Raw genomic sequence first — 20,718 nt, 5'->3', positions numbered from 1 at the left:
CCCTGGTAATACTATTACCTAGCTGGCCAATTTCACTGTCTTTGCCTTCTTCAGAGGCCATTCACCTTTTATAAACTACTGTTTTGACTATTCCTCAGTCTCTGGAGTGTGAAGTAGTGTGACGATATTTTGCCAAGAATGATATATCACTTTTTAGGAGTCCAAAAGGAACCTCAAAATCTCGCAGCTAGCCATGAAATTTTTTTGTATGTCCCACAGTGGTCACATTGGTGGATGTCTCTTATGTCCTTGTGACTTCACAGTTAGCAATCAGATAATCTCTTTTTGGTATTCATGGGATGTCCTACAAAGGTCCTGTGGGTATGTCTCCACGATGTCATATTTATAGGACATTTCGTTATCCGTGGGATATCCCATTCTGATCTGTGGGAAATAGTCCATCCCAGGGACGTCACAATATCCTGGTGGGATATACCAGGGATGTCCGTAGGATGTCATTTTACTGTGTGGATTGACACTTGGCTATCCCTATGACGTACATGGGAAGTCATGGGATATCCCAGGGAGGTCCTGTGGATACGTCCCCACGACGTCATATGTATAGAACATTTCGTTATCCCTGGGATATCCCATTCCGGTCAGTGGGAAATTGAGTCCATCCCAGGGACGTCACAATATCCCAGTGGGATATACCAGGGATGTCCGCAGGATGTCATTGTGCTGTGTGGGTTACAATGATGGGTCCAAGAAGACCTAGTGGATCAAATATTGTGGATATAACTGACAGTATGCCACGTTTCGTAGATTGAGGAATCCTTTGACAATCCCGGATGGGAAACTTAAATACGTCCAATGAAGGATCCCATGACAATCCCAGTGTTTTAATGAAGTTGTCGTCATCAATTTGAAATGGAAGTTGAGTTTCCCTGTCAGCTGGTGGCACGGACGTCAGCAATTCATGGTGATTAGAGCACCACTTCCTCAGATGGAAGCCTCCACGTTGAAGTAGGTTGATCAAATCCCTTTGAAGATTAAGAGCTTGGTTGACTGTTTGTGCTCCACTCATAAGGTCATCTACATAAAAATCTCGCATTAATATTTCGGCTGCAGCTGGATAGTTGTGTTTTTCATTTGCAGCAAGTTCCCTCAATGTGCGAGTGGCAAGAAATGGAGCTGATGCCGTTCCATACGTTACTGTATTTAACTGATAATGGTTAAGGGTTTCTTGTGGGTGTGTTCTCCATAAAATTCGCTGCAGGTTTAAGTCATCTGGGTGGATTTGAATTTGTCTATACATCTGCTGGATGTCTGCTGTGAATGCAATACTATGGGTTCGAAACCTCATTACTATAAAATAAAGGTCTTGCTGCACATTTGAACCTACCATCAGAATGTCGTATAGAGAGACGTTATTTGAAGTTTTTGCAGAGGCATCGAAGACCACTCTTAGTTTAGTGGTACTTGATTCTTTGAACACAGGATGATGAGGTAAATAGTTACTTGGCTGGGGAGATGCGATTTCATCTACAGTCAGTTTTTTCATATGACCTAAGGATTCATACTCGGACATGAAAGTATTGTATTGCTGTCGCAGATCAAATTGTTTTTCTAGTCGCCTTTCGAGTTGCAGAAAGCGATGAAGAGTGTTTTTATAGGACTCGCCTAGTTGCTGAGGATTGGTCCTTAACCTGGATCCGCCCAAAATATTTTTTTTGAGAGTAATAATTCATATTCTAGGGGAATGGTAAGGGTCTCATTATTACTACATTCTGAAAATATTTCGTTGATCGGTTGTGTATTTTCCGAGATACAGACTGTAACATAAATGTCACATTGGGCGGATCTGTTGTCTTTTGGTGCAAGGTAATATTTCCCCAGAAAAAGCAAATATTTTCCGCATTTGAGCTGCACTGTTCATTTAAATGATAAAAAACACTAGAAAAACATATTATTAATTACGTACACTATTTTCAAGCTTTTGTTTAAATTTAAAGTAAATTGTAAAAAAATTTAGCAATAATTTTCAGAGTTCCATTGCCCGCGATTCATAAATTTTTCGATGTAAATTGTGATTTTTTAAGATGTAGAAGTGTTTTGGATTTTTTCAATGCTATTTCACAAGTTTGGGGTATATTTAAATTTATAATGTTTATATTATAAACTTGTCAAATACACATCAAGAAAAATTATTTTAAATTTATGTATAAATTTAAGTTCTCGGCAGTAGTGTTTTGGAAGTTACAGAACCTTGAATTGACACAATCAATGGATTTGTTGAAGGTACATTTAAATAATGTTTTTACATGGCTAATAAGTAAAATAGTTGAAAATGCATTTCCCAATTTTGGAAAATACATAGAATAAATATACATGTTTGAAAAATATTCTCACAACATATAAGGGTCTAATACCTTATAAAATTGAATTAAATTTGAATCAATTTGTTTCATATAAACTAAATTGATTGCTTTAGAGTTCAATGCCGGCGTATACGTACCATTTTGAGTGGTAAGTAGTAAAGCAATATTTGTCCATATTTCATGCATCGCATGCAGTGCATTTGACGGAAGCGCAATGTTCTCCAGCACGGCGACGCAATCTTTTGAGACTAATTGATCATTAGCATCGTAACATATTTCACTGTCTGCCTCTGTTGAAAATGAAGTAGTACGGTGGCTATACTTGCCTTTGCATCGATGTATGGTCAGTAATGTTTGCATTATTACACACCTGATCTCTAATTGTGACATGCAATGACCAGATTTCGCTCGTGAACAGATTGTGAACAGCTTCAGATTGAGAACAGCTACATCCAAAAGTCAGGGAAAATATTCCACCATTACCACCAAAACTGATTGTCCTCCGCCGAATGAATTACATGCAAGGATGGATACCAAAATACTCCACAATCATACTCCTGCCAAAAGAGAGTTTTTTCAGTGGGAAAAATCCCTCTGAAACGTTCTTTCAATTTAGTGATCTACGGCTAAGCTACCACAATTTGTCTATTATGTCGGGCATCGTATTGTCTGCACAGTGAAGGTCTACTCATCACAAAGAACCTATTCCTTCGCTAGGCTACGGTAACCATTGAGTTGTGAGCACCCCCAGAATCTTCCCAGGAGCATCGCTTGGATGGAAACCAGTTACAACCTCATAACAGTAAAATCCCAATAAAAATTTTCATCTCCTCTTTACTGATGCTAGAAGATGAAAAAACAATAGAAGTAGTATAATTATGTAATTCTGCCATGAGAAAAAAGAATGTCATCCGAAAAAACTATTTAAAAAATTTCTACACTTAATTTTTCCCTCTATTCAGGAAGATCTGTTTCGGGGAATAACCTATTTCTTACAAAATGACCTTCTTGTCGCAAATTGGCAGCTTATCTTTTTACTTTTTTCTATTGGAGAAGTGATGTAAGCTTCGTTGACTTCGAATCCTTTTCCTTACATCTAACTGGTACCGAAATACTTCAGGACTTCTCTTGAAATTCATTAGTATTATCATTATCAAGCTGCAAAACAAGCTCCACTCTTGCCCGAAGTTGTCTTCCCGTTAAATTTCCACAAGTCCACCAGCCTGGTCATCTGCAATGTCCTCATCAGTGACAATTGCTGCTTCTGGTAGCTCAAGGTATATTGTACTTCGTCAAAGTCTTCGTTTTCCGGAAGCTATTTGGCTTCACACAGTGTAATATCTCTGAGCTATCGATATCCCTAATATTAAAAAATTTAATTCAAAAGTAATTACCGGAATAAAAGTTAATAAATGCAAATTTATCGACTAATTGATAAATAATAAATCTTTTGGCGGTAATACGAAGGAAAAAACGTTGAAAATGCAATAAATTCTAACTAGAGCAAAACATTCGAAACTTTGAAGATTTGCATAGGGATCCGCCCAATGTGACATTTATGTCACAGTAACATTTATCAGAGTATATTACAGAAATGGAAAGCAATACCAAACATATTAATGTATTATTAATAATTTTGTATCATTATGTTGATACATACCAAAAATTGTTGCTGTAGCGCATATAGTTAATGAAAAAATTAAATATTTACACAAAGCGAACGTCCATTTTTAGTGTCTAGGGAAGGCGCATAAGTACCAGGGGTACTCAAAGGATAGGTCTTCACTCTCACTTGACAATTTTTACCTTGAATTGAAGCACTTAGCTTCCTCTTTCTTATAAGGTATAAAACACACCAATATATCGTGCCCGAACGATGCAAGAGCCATTACAGTGAAGCGATACAGGGTGTGACATTTATGTTACATTGGGCGGATCCAGGTTAAAGGAAGTTTCACCATATAATTTCCTGATGGATTTCTAATCGTATTCACTTGATAGTGTTCCTCGCATTGCCTTTCCTCCAGAGACATTAGTGTGGAAGGTAATTCCTCCAATTCCCAAAATCTTTTAAGTTGTTCCTCCAGACCTTCTTCCTTTCTCACCACAAATGTTTGCCGTGTTGTTTTGGTAGAGTCGACCACTGGAGTTGGTCCTGATAGAATCCAACCTAACGCCGTTTCCTGAAGAACGGGATAATTTCCTACTCTTGTTCTTTTTCCTGGTCGCATAAGATGGAAGAAAACTTCAGCACCTATTAATAAGTCTACTGGCCCTGGTGTGTGAAAATTGATGTCAGCGAGTTGAATATCGGTCGGAATACCCCAATCATAGTTCTTGATGTGTGCTGAAGGAATATTTCCAGTGATTCTTGGAAGAATTGACAAAGTTAGATCGAACTTGTAATCATTTGTACAAGACAAAACTTCTACATTAGTGGCATATTTAGTCTCTGAATTTAATGAACTAATTCCTTGAATTAATACGTGATTGCGAAACTTCTTTAATCCTAATCGCTGAACCAATGCTTCAGTCATAAAACTTGATTGTGATCCTGAATCTAGCAATGCTCTGCATTTTTGATACCTTCCATATCTGTCACGTATCCTCCCCATGGCAGTGGAAAGAAGGACTTGAGTATCTGGTTGAACCTTCAATGAGCAGTAGGTTTTGACGTTCTCTGATGACGAAGAATCTGATGATCTTTTGTAGCTAACCTAGGTAAAAATATTTGGTCTGTAAATGAGCTGGAACAGGTCTGGAACGGGGGTGGAACTAAAGGTCTGTAGCTGGTCTGGAACTGGGAAGAAATTGAAACATTGCTCCAGACCAGTTTGGTCTGCAACTGGTCTGGACAACGGGTGGGTAAACTGGTCTGGACCCAGGAATAGCTTGGTCTGTAACTGTTCTGTACTGCTCTGGAACTGGGCTGTTCTCAGGGAGACTATGTGGTCTGGAACTAATCTGTTCTAGTGACTAGTTGGTTTATACTACTTAACCTGAGACTCAGGATAACTATAAGATCAGTCAATCTCATTGATCTGACTGGTTCAGTTCAGCTAGTAAGGAAAAGGGAACAGCCTAAACAAATTTATCTGAGAAGCCTATTGAAGGCATTTCCCAAACAGCCAAATATGACGGAGATAAAGGCATACTGAATAGCAGTAATCTTCAATTGTTACAATGGCATTCTTACATAATCAATTTAATACATTGTAAATTTTGAAAAGCGATGATACATCTCTATGGATGTCTTCAGCTGTAAGGGGCAAGAAAGTTAAGTATTCTTATTACAAAAAAAAGCTCAGAGTTGATGTATCTCCAGATTATACCAGTATGAGTGCAAATGGAATTCAGAATTTAACAAATGTCAACCCGATCGTAAGATATTCATTGTGCTCACACATGGCAACTGTATTTCAGCTGTGAATTGCCATTTAAGTTCTAAGTTGATAAAACATGTTAGCATATGACTTTTGACAAACCATCAATAACATATCCCCTGCAACAGGAAATTTTGGATTCGTATGGAGGTGGATGATTTTCTATGCAATAAAATAAATCCATACAGGCAATTTAACATTTATTGATGTACTCAAAACATTCTCTAGTACTAGTAACACAGTTAACATGTATCGTAGTAGAGAAAACGTCCAGTGTCCATCGCCATCAATCCTGGAAAATGAGAATTGTAACATTTAATAACCAGCTAAGTAAAAAGTACTTAAGGTAACTTAAAATTGTTCCACATATTCTCTAATATGGTTTTTCAATTTCAAGAAAAACCCTTCATGCACGAATGAATTTATAGTGAGACTAATGCTTTTATGCCATGAAAAACAGCTAACAATGTGGTTTCTAACGCGAGAACAATAATTTGAAATATTTCAACTTAATCGATCTGAATGCATAGTATTTTTAATATACAAGTTAAGCCAAAGATCAACCTAAATTGTAACCACAGTGAGAACGTAGTAATAAATAATCTTATATAACTATTGGGTTGAAAGAAGTAGTTCATTAATTGCATTAGTCCTAAAAAATTGTTGATACTCAAGTTCGTTGATTTACTATCGATTGTAAAAATATATTCCATGTACTTACATTAAAAAAGTCAGCGCAGCAGAGATGGGTTGATACTGACCAAGGCATCTTCTTTAAATCTCTAAGTGCTGCAAGGAGCCACTTTTTCCGCAAACCCGGTAAATAAAAACTTTATCTGGCGTTGATTTCATTGTGGTAGTATGCAATTGGCATGAAACAGTATTTTTTTGATTCCTTTTTGGAAGTTTTCACTTTGAATAACGTTATATTTTCCTCGTCCATACGTTCTTAAACATACAGTTACTTGTAAAATACGGTTTTAGGCACAGATTAATTCACAAAGTCGGAAACTACTGTATCTACGAGTGTAAACATTCCAGTGTGTTCCAGTGGCTGTTAGGTCACGTGGTACCCTGATAAAAATAAACTCCTCCATTAAGGAGAGGTTTACCCTCCATTGAGGGTACAGGAAGGATAGGTGTACCCTTCCTGTACCCTTCAGCAAGGGTACACGAAGGGTATTTTAGAACATTGGTGGGTACGCTCTCTCCTTCCTGGAGGGTACGGGAAGGGTTTGGCCAGCCTCGATGAAGGGTACAGGAAGGATAAGTGTACCCTTCCTGTACCCTTCAGCAAGGGTACACGAAGGATAGGTGTACCCTTCCTGTACCCTTCAGCAAGGGTACACGAAGGGTATTTTAGAACATTGGTGGGTACGCTCTCTCCTTCCTGGAGGGTACGGGAAGGGTTAGGCCAGCCTCGATGAAGGGTACAGGAAGGATAAGTGTACCCTTCCTGTACCCTTCAGCAAGGGTACACGAAGGGTATTTTAGAACATTGGTGGGTACGCCCTCTCCTTCCTGGAGGGTACGGGAAGGGTTTGGCCAGCCTCAATGAAGGGTAGGATAAAATAAAAACTAAAAATCCATAAATTAACATAAAAATTTAAAAAATCGCTAATAAACTAAATTAAAGGAATGGGGATGAGTTGCAACAGTGATTTCTAAAGTTATAGGGCATAAAAAAAATTAGCCTTCACGTGGTCTTGAACCCAGGACCTACATATTACAATATCACGAACTAGCGATTTAACAACCTCGGCTATCGTATTCTATAGTTAGCGGTAGTTTCTCAACGGAACTTATACTACAAAATCTTAAGATGAGAATCGCACCCGGGCCTATGTGGAAGAAAGCTGTGACTTTTTTCTACCACACCTATTTCGTTTCAGAAAATAAGATCGGCATTCTAATACTGAACATCACTCTAGCGATGTCTCATTGTCAGCCACACAAATAGGTTACATCCTAAAACGTGAATGGAAGAACTTCTAAATGAGCTTTTTTCACACAATTACAGAAACTATTGTGTACAGTGGCGTAGTCAGGAATTTCGTTTGGGGGGGGGGTCCAAAACCAGGTGGGAAAAGTTTTGAAAAACAGGATAGTAAGTATTGGAATTCAACTTATTCAAACACTTTTCATAAACGAAAAAACTTCAATAGTCAAAGAAATATTTTTTAAATTCATTATTTTTTAATATTTTGATTTCTATTATGAAGGAAAATGATTGTGTTTTTATACTTCGGGGGGGCGGAGGGTCCGAACCCTCCGGACCCCACCCCTGGCTACGCCACTGAATATGTATACTATTGTTTTCCTTAAGGAAATTTTAAAGATTAGTTGTGTAGCCCGTCTATATTTGCATTCAAAGACTGCTTACGTTCTTGTACGGAACTCAATACTCTTTAGCAGGAAAAAGTAGCTAAGGAGAGTCTTTCAGGATATGTTTTCTTCAGTTATAAATGCTAAGTCCCAAGGAAGGGTACACGAAGGATTTTTCTCTCCTTCCCTTACCCTTAATGGTGGGTAGAGGAAGGGTACACGGATGGTAAGGGAAGGAGTTCCAAGGAAGGGTAAACGAAGGATTTTTCTCTCCTTCCCTTACCCTTAATTGTGGGTAGAGGAAGGGTACACGGATGGTTAGGGAAGGAGTTCCAAGGAAGGGTACACGAAGGATTTTTCTCTCCTTCCCTTACCCTTAATGGTGGGTAGAGGAAGGGTACACGGATGGTAAGGGAAGGAGTTCCAAGGAAGGGTACACGAAGGATTTTTCTCTCCTTCCCTTACCCTTAATGGTGGGTAGGGCGTGGGTTCTGCAAGGGTAACTACCCACCATGAAGGATGCCACCCTTCCTGTACCCTTCCTGTACCCACCATGGTGGAGTTTATTTTTGTCAGGGTATAGAAGATGGCCGCCGGTTGTTTTGGCGCAAGTTTCAAAATACGATTTTTAATACGTTATAAGTACGTTATATGATGGGAAAAAATTGTAACTCAAATTTTTAATCCGCAAAATATTTATTTACCGCAGTTACTATATTCTTTTACTGAACTAAATTTCTCTGGAGCAAGTGCACCTGCTTCTTATAGGTGCGAGGTGTACCTTCACGAAGGTACCTGAGGGACTTCTCAGATATTTTCCTCTTCAACAAATGCTTTAATTTTAATGGGTTACTGAAATGATGCACTGCGTTCACCTTATTACCATTTTATACACGGTGTTCTGAATTGAGATCCATTTGCATTTGAGGGGGCAAATAGATACTTGAGTATATTATTTTATGCGTCCATAGCCCAAATGAAGTGTGTAAGCACTACTAGCTGGAAGATATTAAATTTTTCTTACAATCAGCTCATTAACTGCACCCCTTCCCTACAGAAATTCAATGGAATTTTTTGAAAGAAGATAGGTATGTTAGTATGCAACATGTAAGTGTAGATGTTTGGTGAGGAAGAATCCTTCTTCCATGGTAGTGCTACCCTTGCCTTACGCTCCCTGGAATGTAGAGCTTGGGTTGATGGAGGGTTAAATACACACCATGGAGGGTACTACCCTTCATTTACTCTATGTCTACCCACCATGGAGGAGTTCATTTTTATTACAGTGGAAGTTGCGGGCAAAAAGTTTTGCCTGAAATTGGTAAATACATTGGAATTAGAATAAACCATTGCAAATTATTTTATTGACTGCTATCTACTTTCTAAACCCTATTTGATATTTCAACCTTCATTGCTTGTGCAATCATTTAGAAGTAATATTTATTTTTACCTCGCATATTCAATTTGCAGTTTGTATCATAAATTTAAATCATAAAAAAAATCATAAAAATAAAGTTTGCATCATAAATTGGGACTAATATCTGAAGTACTTCTGATATTAGTCTCAATTTATGATGCAGCCCTTTCTAATGCCATCCAAATAACGCAACTCTCCACAAGCCATGATTGTGGGCAGTGCACTCATGATCATGGCTTACCCATGGGTACCTTCGAACCCATGTGAAATTCATCTATGAAATAACAAATATAAAATTGTAACCCTTCTTAAAAAAAAATTAATGGACATTAAAAATTGACCACTCCATAGCCCAGGATTCCTAATTCCATTAAGTATCAATGCCTGATATACATTATAATAATTTCACTGTTACAAATAAATTTAAGAGCAATTGCAGATGACCGAATAAAATATCAGATCTCATGTCACATTAGATGGTATGGTATGGTATTTGGAGGAGGCGACCGACAGCTGAGGTCATTTGCGCCATGGGGGAAGGGTATGGAAGGAAGGGTGGAGAGAAACCCGGCGTCGGCATTAGCCTGCTCTTAACGAAAGGCGCCAAGGGGACCACGGCTTAACGTCCCATCCGATGGACGGAGTGTTACGCTTGAAATGTCCTCCACACAACACTCCAGCAGGGATCGGGCAGTCTCTGAAAATTCTCTGCCACTGCCGGGATTTGAACCCGGGCCCGCCGGGAGGGAAGCCAACACTCTAGCTACCACACCAACCCGATCCCCGTCACATTAGAATCCAGACCAGTTGACTCACTTGGAATTCTTCCAGAATAGTTCCAGACCAGTTGAAACTCATAGAATATTTCAGCATAGTTACAGAATAGATCTAGACTAGATGCAGACCATCGAAAATTACAGTACAGTTACAGACAGTTGATCCAGATCAGTTACACACCATCGAATATTACAGCACAGTTACAGACCAGAATTCCAGACTATTTACAGACCATTTTCCTTTGCCTCTCTGAAATCCAGACCAGTCCAGTTCTGTTACAGACCAGTTACAGAACAAAATTTAGCCTTTCAGACCAGTTACAGACCAGATCCAGATTAGTTGCAGACCAAATATTTTTACCTGCAGGCAACTTACAGCCTAGTGAGATGTGAAGAATTTAGAAAATATGCCTTGAGACTTCTTTGCATTTTTATTCAATGACCTAGTGTTTTACAATATTCATTTTATTAAGGTCCATATTTCAACCTCTCAGATTTTCAGGTTTTTCAGGAGCTCCTTTGGTTGCATGCCAGACTGATGATCTAGAGTATTATTTGTACCTTCTTCTTCCTGATTCCTGATGAAAACTCTGTGAAGAAGCGTATGATGCCTCATATTGCATTTCTGGCAGTGTTTGGAAGTACACTGACTAAGATTGTGACCTGGACGTAAGCAGTTGAAGCACAATTTATTCTTTTTTACCATATCTGTTCTCCGTTGGACATTAAGGGTGCGAAACATGGGACATTGGTACAAAGAATGTTCATTACCGCATGCCACACATTTATTATTCGTAGCAATGTACGCCTGCTTATGAGACCAATGCTTTACTTGAGTGGGGGCTGATCTCGTTTGCTTTGTGTGTGAGTTGAATCCACAAATTCTAATTCTTGGCACCTTTTTTCGATGAAAGAAATTAAGTCAGTTAATCTTGAGAATGTATGGGTGTCCGTTTGAGCCTCCCATGCGTTTCTCGAAGTGTGGTCCAACCTTTCCAACACTATTTGCGAAATTAGTATTTCATGGCTGCTATTCTGGATGGAATAGCATTATGCTATTCTCCGATATTGCAACCGATGTTGCTATAATATAGCGTATTGCAACGCCTATGCTATTTGGTATTCAGAACGGTTGCAATTCGTGTTTTTACTACACCGGAAGACGTAATTCTCAGAATAGCATAGGCCCGTAGCAATTCACTATTCTGAACGGCGAATTGCAACCGGTAGGCTTGCTATAATATTACGCGGTCTTCGATGCCGAGCTATTCGGTATTGCAACCCTGAATACGTGCGCATTGCGATGTCGAATTGTTTTTCTGAGGTTAAAGTAACATAATCAAGCATTGAAAAATGGAATAATAGCCAAAAATAAAATGTTATCTGCTTTATTTTAATTAAATAATAGTAGCATAAGTGATGAATATTTAACTAGTTAAGTGAATTGGTTAGAAATTAACATTCGAGCTTAATATATGAAGCTCGAGCTTGCTTCATCGACAGTACGAAAACAATAACAATTAATGCAAAGAATTACTACGATTAGCCCAAATTTTCTGTGTTTTATTCATATTTTCAACTCATAATTTTATTTCATCACTTGACTTGCTTCTAAAAATATCCTCAATGTAGGCTATCGGGTCGATTCTTGAAAATTTTCAAGCTTGTGTGAACACACTAACTCGCCAAATATAATAACAGTTATAGCTTTCAATGAAAACCATATATTACCATAATAATACCATATACTTTGATCAGCCGTTCATTTCCTCAATTGGACAGTATATACAAAAACATGCAACGAGTCGAAATTATTTTCCCCACTATTCGCTACCTTCTACAATTAAAATTTACAAACTTATAACACGGGCAGTTGACTTGAATTACTTCCTTGAAAACAAAGGATTTCTCCGAACACCAATAAAGTTTCCGAACAAATATGATTCGCCACAAACGTTTAATGGAATATCCATGTATACATCATTAATGCAATATATATCATGTGGAATTCAATACAAATTGTTTCCTCTATAGGCAAGTAAGTTATTCACACAATTAAGTTTCAGTATATCGGCACAGTTCAGGGTCTATCAAAAATTTCAGTGAGCATATTAAAATCAGCTGATACGAAAACAATAATAAGTGACACAACAGCACTTTCCACACGATTCACTTTTTCACAGTTGTTCCATCCATCCTCAAATTCACCATCACATCCCTCTGCTTTTTCCAAATCTGCAGCTGAAATATTGATACTATTCCATCATATTACATGAAAGCACAGCGGTGACGTTGCCACCTACTTCATTTCCTAAACAGAGAATGAATTGAAATTAGGGAGTCATATAATATAATAATAATAATATCGTTTATTTTCGTAGGCACTGGGGCCCATAAGAAAATATAAGTACATCTTTCTACATTTCACATTGAGATAGATAAATAAAATAAAAAGTAAATAAATATATATACATATACAGTCAAATTTGAACAGTGCATATTGCCTAGTACATGAAAGAAACAATACAATATTTTCGACAAAAAAATAATAATAAATAATCGCACTTCGATATAACACACTAATTACAAAATTAAAGGTGACAAACAAAAGAAATATGAACAAGAGATATGAACATAAGAAAGTGAATATAAACAAGAAATATGAGCATAAGAAAGTGAATATAAACAAGAAATATGAGCATAAGAAAGTGAATATAAACAAGAAATATGAACATAAGAAAGTGAATATAAACAAGAAATATGAACATAAGAAAGTGAATGTAAACAAAAGAAATTTAACTTGGGGATAGGGAGGCATTCTTCAGAAACCCATATGTGCTGTGTTTGAACCTATTGACATTTGTACTGCTTAATTCTTATTTGGGCTGGGAGAGAGTTCCATATTTGTGAGGCGGTTACTATGAATGATTTGTTCATATGTAGCGTGTGATGTTTTGGAATATGGAGGTCAATGTTATGATTTCGGGTAGGTATATTATGAACCTCAGATTTTCTAACGAATTTCTCGTACAAGTATGGCGGGTAACCGGTCGTTAAGACACTAAAGGCTAGAGTTATTATGTGAAGGATGCGACGCTCTTTATACTTAAGCCAGTTAAGGCGGTTGTAATAGTTACTAATATGGTCCCATTTTTTTAAATCGTAAATAAACCTTACAGCTGAATTCATGGCCAATTGGAGTTTATTATTGTTTGCGTCGTCTTGGTTAGTGAATAAGGCTGCGCAATAATCCAAGTGAGGGAAGACTAGTGTTTTAACTAATGACATTCGTATGTCGGGTGTAAGTATTTCTCTGGCTCTGACAAGTTGATGTAGTGATCCCAAAATTTTACGCCTCGCATAGTTTGTTTGAGGCTTCCAACTAAGGGTTCGATCGAATATGACTCCAAGGTTTTTTACTGTTTCCTCATAAGGTATATTGTGGCTACCGAGTCTTATTTTAGGTAGATTTTCATGGTCTAATTGGGAAAAGAAATAATTGCTCCCTATAATTATTGCTGTTGTTTTCTTGTCATTGAGAACCAAATGATTAGCCTGCGCCCAACTGTTAATTCTCTCGATGTCCTCATTGATAAGTGCGATTGAATTAATAATATTGGACGGCGATGAATGACGATAAATTTGAAAATCGTCGGCGTAAAGGTGGTAGTCACAATGCATGAGGACATCAGGGAGGTCGTTTATAAAGAGAGAAAAAAGAAGTGGACTAAGAACTGAGCCTTGTACCATCCCCACGGGATTAGGGATCCAGTTTGACTGTAGGTTACTACTGACCACCACTGCTTGAGTGCGACCGCTGAGGTAAGATCTAAACCAGTCAACAGCACTCTTTGAGAAATTTAGGGTACTCAGCTTGCGGAGGAGCAATTCATGGCAAACGGAGTCGAAAGCCTTGGTGAAATCGAATAATACTAAGATCGTCACCTGGCGTTTGTCCATTGCCTCACGAATGTCCTCGGTAATTTTTAAGAGTGCAGTTTGAGTGCTATGTCGACCACGGAAGCCAGACTGCAAGGGGTTTAGTAAGTTAGCAGTGGATGTATATGAGCTTAATTGCTGAAATACAATCCGCTCAAATATCTTGGCAAAAGCACATAAAATTCCTATCGGTCTGAAGTCATCAGGTGTAGAGGGCTGGGGGCATTTAGCAATTGGGTGTATAAGGGAGTGCTTCCAGGTCGCAGGATAGTGTGCCGTTTGAAGTGAGGCATCTATTATATTTAGGAGCGAGGGCAAAATGACAGGTAGAGCCTTCTTAATGCAAGAAATGGGAATTTTATCATGTCCTTTGGCATTGGAGGTGATTTTTTTGCACGCGCTAAAAACTGAGGACGATGAGACATGTGAGAAGAAGAACTGATTATGATTCGCTGGAGGTGGGATATGAGGTTCGAGAGAGATTTGCGGTTCACTTTTGACAAAGTGATTATTGAGAACATCTGGATGGATATTTAAGATATTGCTATTGGTTTTAGGAGGTAAAATTCCAAGATTACGAATGGATTTCCACATAGATTTAGGATCACCCTTTTTTCCTAGAGTGCGTTTGAAATAATTTTTTTTTGCATTGCGTATCATACTCTTCACTTGGTTACGTATGGTTTTATATCTAGTGAGAGTAGCCGGAACTTTATATCGCCGGAACATTGCTCGAGTAATATTTCTTTCCTTTATCTTCAGTTTCATTTCTGGTGTGAGCCATGGTGTCGGGGGATGGGTGACACGTACACTTCGGATTGGAGCTAGTATAATATAAAGCTAGTATTAGAAACGAAAGCTTCTAGTTCATACAGTAAAGCTATATCGTCACGATGAAAGCAATAAAAGTTGGTACATATTTATTTTGACATGCAACGAACAGACAGACTTCGAAGCCTAAGACAATTACGAAGAAAATCAAACATATTTAGGTTTCAATGATTATTTCGCATAACATATATCTCACGATAAAGGACCGATCGGATATAGGTAAATGATTCAATATTTATGCCCGATAAATCATCATTATAACAGTAAAATTATGACCTAACCCACCTGTCTGAAGCCATTGTGATATTATCAAAACAACAACAATCAGCTGATTTCCTAAACGAGATTTTCAAAGCGTATTATATAAATCCACGGTTTAATATAATTTTTAAATGCAAATGAAGCAATTATTTGTAATTGCAAGTCAATATTCCATAAAATACAGAAAAATATATAAAATATCTTCTCCCTCATTGGTTGCGCAAACTGTTCAGAAAGTTTTTCATACGGGAAGTGGCGGAGCTTCCTAATAGCTCGCGCAAGAAATAGCATGCTGCTATTCCGAACAAAATTATTACTACGCTTCATTCTGAATACGGGGTCGTTGCAATAATGACCCGCAGAATAGCATATGCTATTTTTTGCAACGCTTATCCAGAATAGCAGCCCATGAATAGGTGTCTCTAAATTCAGCGCTTCTATGGCGTTCGTGTTGCTCACTAGTTGATTGAGAAGGTGTCTTAATTCACGTACAGATTCCTTCCCAATGTGAGGTAAGTTAAGCAATGAGCTAACATGATTTATAGCAATTAGCCTAGGGTTATTGTACGTTTTGCAAATGAGTTCCCAAGCTATGCTATAGTTGTTACTTGTCACGGGTAGATTTTCTATAAGCGCCTTTGCCTCTGCTGTAAGCGAACTTAGTAGATAGTGAAATCGTTGGATGTTGTCCAGGCATTCGTTTTTTATTATTAAACTTTGAAATGTGTCGTGGAAATGCATGAACTCAGTCACTAGACCCGAAAAGGTGGGGATTTTAATGGTTGGCAGCCGTGATAAGTTGGCAACTGCCGCAGACGTCGCTTCGCTTCTATCTGATGCAACGTGTGACGATGGTGGTGTCGGTGGATTAAAATTGTCAATTAATGACAAACACTTTGTTTGTATTTCGTAGTAAGATTCCTCGACAGCTTCTCTATCACCACTGTGATCTTCGTCGTCCTTCAATTCCAATTTACGTTGAATCTCATCGTATTCTTCCCATATTTTAGGAAGACGTTCTAATCTTACACGCACTGAATTCAGATTGGATGACTGATCAAATGAATTGATGAATGTGCGAATTCTTGTTAAACTTGCCTTGACAATTCCTCTTTGTTTAATGAGGTTATTACGTTCAGAACAATCCATTATTAAAGAAAGATGCGTGCAAAGGAATGGTTGAGGAAATGATTGTTCAAGAAAGGAATAAGGAATAAATGAGCCAGACTCACTCTACTGCCAAGTGATGTCCGTCGCCAGGCCGTCTCGCCGCTGCAGAAGGAAGCTGCCGAGATGATGCAATCCTTATCCCGGGTTGAGTCTGTGTGGCGTCGTCGCAGCGCGCGTTGAAAAATGCGAACGGAAAAACCTTCTAGTTGATCTCAATCCGGCCCGAAGGACCAATTTTATGTTGCACCTTCGGCATGTCAACATAAATGAACTGTTTTTAGATTTAAAAATGGACTGTATTTATTTCTTTGATTTCGTCGTTACAAAGTGTTTTTGAAACTTTCGTATGCTGTGGAAGAAGCACCTTCCACGGACCATCGCTCTCATGTGACTGCCTGCGCAGTCGTTCCTTTCATTACTGTCTCCTCTCCCTTCCCCTCCCGGGGCACTCCTTACAATACAATCCCCTGCCCGGGCACCCCAAAAGGGGTCCATCCCCTTCTGGGGCACCACTCAGTCACTCATGTCCATTTTCCTCCATTTCATTGCCGTAACAATGGGTTTAGATCAGTGGGTGTGTTATTGAAAAATAAAACAATACGAATGAATGGAAATATTTCTGCATTATTATTGAAAGCCTTTCCCTTGGGCTACAACCTTGTCGCGGTGGAAAGGCTTGAGCGTTCCTATGACCCCTAGAGCTGCACTGGCGGGATTAATTCTAAATTATTCCCGGTAGGGCCACCCATGCCAGATAGGTCGAAGGGTAGGAGCCAGACGAAAGGTAGTCCACGTGATGGTGTCACGTAAAAAACACTGTTGGAATGGAAGTGGGAAACCCTACCAACTATCTCTTCCCTGAACACATGGAGTACAACCAAATGAGCCTCGGAATCTCATCGCCCGGGACCCGTCCGCAAAGGGCGGGTGTCGGGCACGGCAACGAGGTCGGCAAGGTCCTCGGGGTCGCCAACATGCGAAATCCTTGCAGAGACTTATCATCACCACCATCAGCAGCAGCAGCAGCAATGAAGAAAGAAGAAAAGAAGACCAAGAAGATGGAGAAGAAGAAGTCGGCTGTAAATGTAGGGACGTGGAATGTGAGGACTATGATGAGGGCGGGGAAATTAGAAAATATCAAAAGGGAAATGGATAAAGGGAGGATAGACATCTTAGGATTATGCGAGGTGAGGTGGAGGGATGGGGGGGACTATTGGAGTGATGGGTATAGGGTTATATATAGTGGAGGGAAAGAAAGCCAGCGGGGGGTAGCTTTAGTACTAAACGGGAAGATGGGTAAGCGTGTGGTAGGTATAGACCAGGTAAGCGATAGGATTCTGGTGGTAGAAATTGAGGCGCGGCCCACCAACCTTGTGGTGGTCCAAATTTACATGCCCACTAGCAATCATAGGGAGGAAGAAGTAGATGAGGTGTATGAACAGCTCGAGGAAATAATTAGAGACACACCGGGTATGAAAAATCTGGTAGTAATGGGGGACTGGAACGCCTCAGTCGGGGAAGGCAGGGATGGAAACGAAATAGGAGATTTTGGTCTAGGAAAACGGAACGACAGGGGAGAGAAAGCAGCAGAATTTTGTAGGAGAAACAAATTATTCATCACAAACACGTGGTTCAATCATCATAAAGGGCGAAGGTACACGTGGAAAAGTCCAGGGGATGCGGGGAGATATCAAATAGACTACATTATGGTAAGACAGAGGTTTAGGAATAGTGTGAAAAATTCGCGCAGCTTCCCTGCAGCGGATGCGGATTCGGACCACAATCTAGTGCTCATGAAATGCAATGTAAGATTCAAAAGAATTATGAAAGTTAGGAAGGCGAAGAAATGGAACGTAGAAGCCCTGAAAGGGAGCATGAGGAGAGAATATCAGGAACTAGTGGACATTAGTATGCGGGACATTGACAGCACCAAGACTGTTGAGGAAAGATGGGATGATATTAAAACGGGAATAGTCAAAGCGGCGGAGAAGTCAATTGGCTACGTGGACAGTAGAAGGATAAAGAAGCCGTGGATAACGGAGGCAATGGTAAAAGAAATGGAGGAGAGAAGGAAGTGGAAGAACGTGGACACAGAACAGGGCAAAAGAATGTATAGGGAATTGAATAATCGATTACGACGTGAAACTAAGAGGGCAAGGGAGGCTTGGTGGAAAAGACAGTGCGAGGAAATGGAAAAGTTCCTGAAGGATGGAGAAGTAGGCGCGTTGTACGCTAAAGTTAAGTCGCTATCGGGCGGCAAAAGAGGACAAACCATGTCTAAAATTAAGGCTAAGGATGGGAGGATGCTAACCGAGCGAGCAGAGGTACAGGGTAGGTGGAAGGAATACGTGGAGGACCTGTATGACGGAATGAACAGACCAGAGAGATTAACTCTAGAGGAGGAAAGTGCAGTGGAGGAGGACAATCTTGGGCCGGGGATATTAGATTCAGAAATAGAGAGAGCACTTCGTGATATGAAGGCTAGGAAAGCAGTAGGCGTGGACCATATCCCGTGTGAGCTTCTGAAGAATCTAAGGAAGGAAGGTAAGAAAAGGTTTTTCGAACTAGTACGTAGGATCTATGAGGAGGGATGCTGGCCGGAAGATTTCGTGAAGACGGTTTTAATTCCGCTTCCGAAAAAGAAGAAAGCTGTGGAATGCGGAGATTATAGGACTATCAGCTTAATATCGCACGCGGCGAAAGTGGTGCTGAGGATATTGAACAGACGAATGGAGGCGAGGGCAAACGAGTATTTGGGCGAAGATCAATTTGGTTTCAGAAAGGGGAAATCAACTCGTGATGCAATAGCAATAATGAGGTCCCTCGTGGAGAGGAACCTAGAATACGACCAGGACGTATATGCGTGTTTCGTGGATTTTGAGAAAGCGTTTGATAGGGTGAACTGGGTGAAGCTAATGGATATTCTCAAGAGAATAGGTGTAGATTGGAGGGATAGACGACTGATTCGTAATCTGTATATGGCCCAGACTGCGCAAGTGAGGATAGCGGACGGAGAATCTGGGTGGGCAAGCATTGGCCGAGGTGTGAGGCAAGGCTGTCCTCTATCGCCGCTGCTCTTTAACGTGTACGCTGAAGAGATGGTAAGGGAAGCGTGGGATGAGTTAGAAGCTGGGATAAAAGTGGGAGGAATGATGTTCAAATCAGTGAGATTCGCGGATGACCAAGCGTTGATCAGCCAGTCAGCGAGGGGGCTTCAGGCTCTAGTGGATGCGTTATACGAACGTTGCGAGGAGTATGGGATGAGGATTAATCACAAGAAAACTAAGGTAATGCGGTTTTGTAAAGCATCACGAGCGAGGAATGTGAGACTCAAGATAAAGGTGGGTGGTGAAAAACTAGAGCAGGTTGAGCAATTCAACTATTTAGGCAGTACTTTAGAGGAAAACGGATACAGTAGTAAGGACATCAGGAAGAGAATTGCATTAGCGAAGGAGGCGTTCATGAACAGGAAGGAGCTTCTGAGAGGATCGTTGTGTAAGAGTTTAAAGAAAAGGCTGGTGAAGAGTTTGATTTGGAGTGTAGCTCTCTACGGCGCGGAAACGTGGACACTGAGGAAAGAAGACGAGAGAAGATTGGAGGCATTCGAGATGTGGGTATGGAGAAGAATGGAGAGGGTGAAATGGACGGAGAGGAAAAGGAACGACGAAGTGCTGGATATGGTTGGCGAGGAGAGGCAGCTTTTAGATGAGATACGCAGGAGACAGAAGGTATGGATGGAGTTAGTGCTTAGTGGTGAGGGGATGCTGAAAATGGTGTTGGAGGGTAGAATGTTGGGGAAACGAGGGAGGGGAAGGAAAAGAATAGGATTTTTAGATAGATTGAAAGAGAGTAGGCCTTACAGTGAATTAAAGAAGGCAGTGCTGGAAGGAAAGGGAGGCTCTCAGATCGCTTCTTGAATACTCCATGGAAACCTACCTTAATCGGTAGAATACTATAATAATAATAATAATTATTGAAAGATGTGAAAAAATTTTACTGATACTTATAGGAAATGTGTGAATATATGATTCAAATATTGCAAAAGTTATTTGGTTTAAATCCGACCATAAATAAATGAATGGAAATATTTCTGCCGCATTTTTGAAAGTTGTATATGTATTTTACTGATATTTATAGGCATTGTGTGAATTTGTGTTTCAAATATTTAAAAAGTTATCTCGTTAAAATCTGACCATAATTATGAGTTTAGATCAGTGGGTGTGTTATTGAAAAATATAACAATACGAATGAATGGAAATATTTCTGCATTATTATTGAAAGATGTGAAAATATATTAC

The 20,718-nt window shown here is 39.5% G+C and overlaps 2 long non-coding RNA genes across 2 annotated transcripts in view; both read right to left on the bottom strand.

Annotated features, from left to right (window-relative positions):
• The window catches only part of LOC124159612, a 29,813-nt gene extending 13,037 nt beyond the window's left edge, over nucleotides 1–16,776 (bottom strand). The window contains exon 1 of the long non-coding RNA XR_006864982.1: nucleotides 16,483–16,776. This is a non-coding gene — a long non-coding RNA (uncharacterized LOC124159612). The remainder of the gene's footprint in view (nucleotides 1–16,482) is intronic.
• On the bottom strand, nucleotides 5,888–6,465 carry LOC124159613. Its single transcript, XR_006864983.1, has 2 exons — nucleotides 6,426–6,465; nucleotides 5,888–5,996 (listed from the first exon to the last, which is right to left on the bottom strand). It is a non-coding gene; the product is annotated as an uncharacterized LOC124159613 (long non-coding RNA).
• Nucleotides 16,777–20,718: the final 3,942 nt, after the last annotated feature.

This window comes from Ischnura elegans, chromosome 5, assembly GCF_921293095.1.
Source record: "Ischnura elegans chromosome 5, ioIscEleg1.1, whole genome shotgun sequence".
Classification (NCBI taxonomy): Eukaryota; Metazoa; Arthropoda; class Insecta; order Odonata; family Coenagrionidae; genus Ischnura; species Ischnura elegans.
This window is presented reverse-complemented; position numbering and strand designations above follow the sequence as displayed.